Source organism: Primulina eburnea, chromosome 5 (genome assembly GCF_022965805.1).
Source record: "Primulina eburnea isolate SZY01 chromosome 5, ASM2296580v1, whole genome shotgun sequence".
In the NCBI taxonomy this organism is placed as follows: domain Eukaryota; kingdom Viridiplantae; phylum Streptophyta; class Magnoliopsida; order Lamiales; family Gesneriaceae; genus Primulina; species Primulina eburnea.
This window is the reverse complement of record NC_133105.1, coordinates 4116034-4122033: the sequence shown is the minus strand read 5'-3', so window position 1 is coordinate 4122033 and position 6000 is coordinate 4116034. Positions and strand designations below refer to the sequence as shown.

General features: G+C 29.1%; 1 non-coding gene across 1 annotated transcript; it reads right to left on the bottom strand.

Moving 5' to 3' along the window:
• Window positions 1-4412: 4412 nt before the first annotated feature.
• Window positions 4413-4484, bottom strand: TRNAP-AGG (transfer RNA proline (anticodon AGG)). Its single transcript has one exon. It is a non-coding gene; the product is annotated as a tRNA-Pro (tRNA).
• Between the last annotated feature and the right edge of the window lie 1516 nt (window positions 4485-6000).

The following is a 6000-nucleotide window of genomic DNA, read 5'->3' as shown; positions in this document are numbered from 1 at the left end:
CTTTTTATCTCTTATTTTCAAAGTCGGTCAGCCATAGATTTAGCTTGCTATACCTACTGGAGTGGGCCCTCTCTGTATCCCTCTCGACTAAATAATTCTTTTTAAAATATAAAAATTTTGCTGCTTTTTTTAATATTAATTTTTTTTTTAGCAAAGAAACAGTTGATTTTAGTTCTTCATTGTATATAAGGTATGTACACATTGGCTGTATGCTGCTTCTTATGCGTAAGACTGCTTATTTTTTTATTTAAATATAAAGTTAGAAAATAAAAGTTCATTTTTTATTATAATTACTTTTACAAAAACGCGGAATCGGCTTTTCCTTTCAGTAATATTTGATGAATTAACGTAAAAAGAAGCATCCAAATTGAGTAGAGAGTGGGTAGATCGTCTTACGGATCATAATCTGTGAGACGGGTCAACCCTACCCATATTTACAATAGAAAGTAATACTCTTAGCATAAAAAGTAATACTTTTTCATGGGTCACAAACACGACCCGTGAGACCATCTCACACAATTTTTTGCCTTGAGGTAGATTGTAACTTCGGAGGTCTTCACATAAACAATGACCAGAAATGTAAGATAACTATAATATGAAATAATCAAAGCATTGTCTTGGTTGCCTTAAAACTAAGAGAGGACATCACCGACGACTTATAGTTTATCTTACACAAAAATCTCAAGTACTTCGAAACAATATCATATTTGATATCCAATTGTTAAAAAAAACAAGATACACTATTACTTTGATTTTTCGCACACAAATCATCGTCACATATACTTTTATAGTCGATCTCTAAAATCTATAAGGCCACCACAAAATATAATGTATGTGCGTATATATAAAATAGGGCAATATGTTCAAAAACAAATAGGCAATTCCAACTATAGACAATACAAAAAGGTGTGCCCAGATGAAATCCTTGTGAAGTCAAAAAATATTAGTGATGTGAATATCAAATATATAACTTTTTGACAAACGTGGGGTTCTAGTTCTAATTTTATGTTATATTAATATTATAAAATATATTAATATATTTTGTTTCCAAAGTTTAATCAGCATTTCTTTTCCCAACTTTTTGCCTGACACGTTATATTATTTAAATAAAAAATGGAAACTCTAAGAAAGTAGTCATAATTACTATTTATATATTGAAAAAGTAAAAAAGTAAATAACCTTTTATAAGTCCTGCAATCAGAGAATAAAATGATTACACCATAAGTTTCACGGATCGTATTTGGTGAGACGGATCTTTATTTGGGTCATCAATGAAAAAGTATTACTTTTAATGCTAAAAGTATTACTTTTTATTGTTAATATCGGTAGAATTGACCCGTCTCACAGATAAGGATCCGTGAGACGGTCTCACATGAGATCCACTCTTAAAATTTGGACCCTTTTCGTGTATTATTTGGTTTTTTTGAAAATTTTTAGACTATGGAGTGGGAGGACTCGAACGAACCATCTATATATATAACATGATGTTTGTTTTGAATTTTTGGCATCATAAAGAAATTAAATTAACGTGCATTCGAAAAACATTTAATAAATAAAAAAAATTATGTTGTCGTTTTATATAAAAATTTATCTAATACTGATAGAAAGATAATAATTATAGATTTTTATTATACAATATTTTTAAAGACATCACTTGTCTTGTAGTATGATACATTCTAAAAAAATTACATAATTATTATTTAACTCAAATTATGATAAAATTGAGTCGAACAAAATATGTAACAACGTGACTGTTTAGCACAAAGATAATTCTTATATTATATTATATTATATTATATTATACAGTGTGTGGATATAAATTGTGAAATTCCCGAGGAGGTTGGCTGAGGAACCCGTGAACCTCTTCTCTTGGCTATCTATCCCTGTGTCACGAATGGGGCTGACTTTTGGGTCCCACTGTCTTTATATAATAAAAAATTTGATATTTTAATTATAAGCCAATGAAACTTATGAAAAATTGATGATTTCAATACTTATAAAATAATATTTTAAAAGAAAAGATTCGATATTTACCAAATAATTAAAAGTTATCCATTTCTAGTATGTGAAATTGGAATTATAAATTTCCGACAAAGAATATTTGACATTTGTGCTCATCGTGTAACTGTTTTTGGCTGCATGCACTTGGATTTTACCACGAACCGAATTTCAAAATCATTTTTTAAAAAAAAATGATTTAGTAATGAAGGCTAACATATATACACAATTATCTTTATTAAATGTAACAATAACATCAAAATATCTCGGGTGAGTCTCATGTGAGACCGTCTCACGGATCATAATCTGTGAGACGGGTCAACCCTACCCATATTCACAATAAAAAGTAATATTTTTTCATGGGTGACCCAAATATGAGATCCGTCTCACAGATACGATCCGTAAGACCGTCTCACACAAGTTTTTGTCAAATATCTCATATCATTTATGATTAATTTATCATTTAATCACGACTAATTATTATAATATAATCAATGACAGAGTCATAATTATTAATCTATAAAGAAAAAAAAAGTTAAAACAATGAAATCTTTAATTTTTAAATATCGTTATTAAATATCGTCGATCTGTCACCAAAATCACAAGTTTAAAATTGACCAAGTATAAATTACAATCATTGTGTGGTATATGTACAGGTCAAAAAGTGGACTAAGTTGTAGCATGCACAAGTGGACTTGTAGACAGAGATTATCAATTAATTACTTCATGTAGGGGAAAAAATGCATTCGTGGAATTAATCGATAATTGGTCCTGATTTAATTGGTTCTATTCTTTTATCATATAAAATATGTGTGGAGAGAATGAAATTGTAATAGAGACAGCAAGTTGAATCAACGCAGGTCTAATTTACTTGTGGTCGTCGTACACGATTCCTTTTTCCATTTTTTTGGGGCTAACCACACATGCTCGTGTCTATTTATAAAATAAAATAAATATTTAAATTTATAATCAATACATGAGTATCCAATGCAATTAGTTTATCTCAATCATATGATTTAGGTAAAAACTTGTGTAAGACGATATCACAGGTCGTATTTTTTGAGACGAATATCTTATTTGGGTCATCTATGAAAAAAAATATTATTTTTTACGTTAAGAGTATTATTTTTTATTGTGAATATCGGTAAGATTGACCTGTTTCACAGATAAAGATTCGTGAGACTGTCTCACAATAGACATACTCTATGATTTATCTTCGATTAATATGAATTTTTTTAAAATATGAGATCGTCCTTAATTGTAAATGTTAAACTTTTTAATTTGCGTAAAAAACCAATGTTCCACGCATTATGGACATTTAATCGGAGGACAAGTCATGGGATAAATATCTCCAACCCATTAACTTGCATCGACATGTTTGTTTGTTTGTTGGCAAAAACTTGTGTGAGACAGATATTTTATTTGGGTCATCCATGAAAAAGTATTACTTTTTATACCAAAATTATTACATTTTATTGTGAATATCGATAGGGTTGACCCGTCTCACAGATAAAGATTCGTGATATCGTTTCACAAGAGACCTACTCTTGTTTGTTTGTTTTTTTAAGTGGAACTTATAATCATCATATTTTGTTGCGCACTGATTAAATCATTAGGTTGGCATAGTCGTCCATGAAAATATTGACAGGAAAATCGAATCCATAATATATATATTCTATCAACTCAGATATACGTCCATTTGTTTTATTAGTCATAGGAGACAAGAGTCAAAAAAGAGGCATTTATTTAATTTTTCTGCATCTGTTTAGATTTAAATTCTACAATCAGTCAATAATTAAGAATGTGGAGGAGACGGAGAAACACATTATTAAACAGTGGCCTGTCAGAATTTTCACGACAGAAAAAGATACGCTAATGTATGAATATTTTCTTTAAAAAAAATAAAATTATGACAATATTTTATTACATTTTAATAATGAACAATTCTTGATTTCGGATTAAATAAATGTACGCTCTCTGATGCAACCAAAGTAACATGGCTATGATTGTGTCTTTGCCTAGACTTGTCTGCTGATATAAAATTAAAAATCCCTCTTGCATCTGTCCTACTTTTTATTTAATTGAGGAAATTAATAAACATATCTTAAATTTTATAGCTCATATTTTTATTTTTTATTACGACACACGCGGAGAAGGGAGCTGACAGATGAGACCACTGGATAAATAAAAGTTGGAAAGATACATGTACATATATATATGTATGTATGTATGTATGTATGTATGTAAAAAGATTTAAAAAAATAATGTGAAGGACAATGAGGTTTCTTAATGGGTTCGAGTGGCCTTTCTCGGCCCAAGTAAAACTGCAATTGAGCCCATGTTTTTCTGTACTAGGTAGATGCAAATAAGTGGCCCACTGAAAATAAAAAGAACAAAGTTAAATTATAATAGGGGGGGCATTCCGAGAATTGAACTCGGGACCTCTCGCACCCTAAGCGAGAATCATACCACTAGACCAAATGCCCTGAATTCTGACTCTCACGTCACGTATTATTTATAGAAATGATAATCTAAAATTTTATTTTAAAAACACATAAATTTTCGATTCTCGTAGATCACATCTCATTTCATTTTAATTGATTAGGAGCTCTCACAAATAGTCACGATATATATATATATATATCTACTTATCTATAAATATACCACTTTCAATTGTGAACTTTCATTTTTGTCTTTCTCTATTTATTTATTTAGCTTAACAAGTGGTGTTTTTATATGGGTTAATTTGTAATTTTTTTCTTTTATCTTAAATAACTAATTACTAATTACTAATTATTAAAATATGATGATTACTATTCATTGAAGAGTAGGTCTCATGTGAGACCGTCTCACGGATCTCAATCTGTGAGACGGGTCAACCCTACTCATATTCACCATAAAAAGTAGTACTCTTAGCATAAAAAGCAATACTATTTCATGGATTACCCATATAAAGATTCGTCTCACAAAATTTGACCCGTGAGACCGTCTCACACAAGTTTTTGCCTTCATTGAATACATTAAACCCTTCCATGTTTGTCCTTCTCTATTTATTTATTGAGTAGGTCTCATGTGAGACCGTCTCACGGATCATAATTCGTGAGACGGGTCAACGCTACCCATATTCACAATAAAAAGTAATACTCGTAGCATAAAAAGTAATACTTTTTCATTCGTTACCCAAATAAGATATTCGTCTCACAAATAAGACCCGTGAGACCGTCTCACACAAGTTTTTGCCTTATTTATTTATCTTAACAAGTTGTTTTTTTATATGAGTTAACTTGTAATTTTTTTCTTTTATCTTAAATAACTAATTACTAATCATTAAAATATGATGCTTACTATTCATTGAATATATTGAACTCATAACTTGTAATTTCTTTCTTTTATCTTAAATAACTAATTATTAAAATATAATGCTTACTATTCATTGAATACATTGAATTTATTCCTACTTCAATGTGAATTTTCATGTTTGTCCTTCTCTAATGCTTACTATTCATTGAATACATTGAATTTATTCCTACTTCAATGTGAATTTTCATGTTTGTCCTTCTCTATTTATTTCATTGAATACATTGAATTTATTCCTACTTCAATCGTGAATTTTCATGTTTGTCCTTCTCTATTTATTTATTTAGCTTAACAAGTTGTTTTTTTATATGGGTTAACTTGTAATTTCTTATATAAATATGTGTGCGTGTGTGTCTTAATATTCATTGAATACATTGAATTTATTCCTACTTCCCATCTTGTGGTTCTACATGACCTTCTTCTTGTTTTTGTTCCCAGAGCCCGATTAATTAATCTACTTACATATAAATATATCACTTCCAAATGTGAATTAGTAAAATATATTTGTCAGTTTTCACAAAATTTAAAAATTACATTTATGTCTTTAAAGATTTATTTTTATGGTAATTATAAATATATCACTCCCCTCATCTCAACTATATATTAGTATATATTTATTTTAGTTTTATAACATTAATTTATTTT